Source organism: Anneissia japonica, unplaced genomic scaffold, assembly GCF_011630105.1.
Source record: "Anneissia japonica isolate Jap-2015-1 unplaced genomic scaffold, ASM1163010v1 scaffold287806_len661372_cov189, whole genome shotgun sequence".
Taxonomy (NCBI): domain Eukaryota; kingdom Metazoa; phylum Echinodermata; class Crinoidea; order Comatulida; family Comatulidae; genus Anneissia; species Anneissia japonica.
The window spans coordinates 588,849-589,110 of NW_022743067.1; positions in this window are offsets into that span (position 1 = coordinate 588,849).

Genomic DNA, 262 nt, shown 5'->3' on the forward strand with positions numbered 1-262 from the left:
TGTATATAGATTAAAAGGCAAAATACTGGAAAACAACAATGCTGTGGGAAACAATGGCTGGATCTCAGTAGAGATACAAAATGATAAGCAACAGCTAAAAAGTAAACGTAAGTAAACAGCCAGAAATATAAGCAATATAAATATAAGCATATATATAAATATATATATACATATATATATATATATATATATGCATATATATTTAAAATTCTATACAATTCACTTTAAAAATAATTTACCACACCAGAATAAAATATATTTT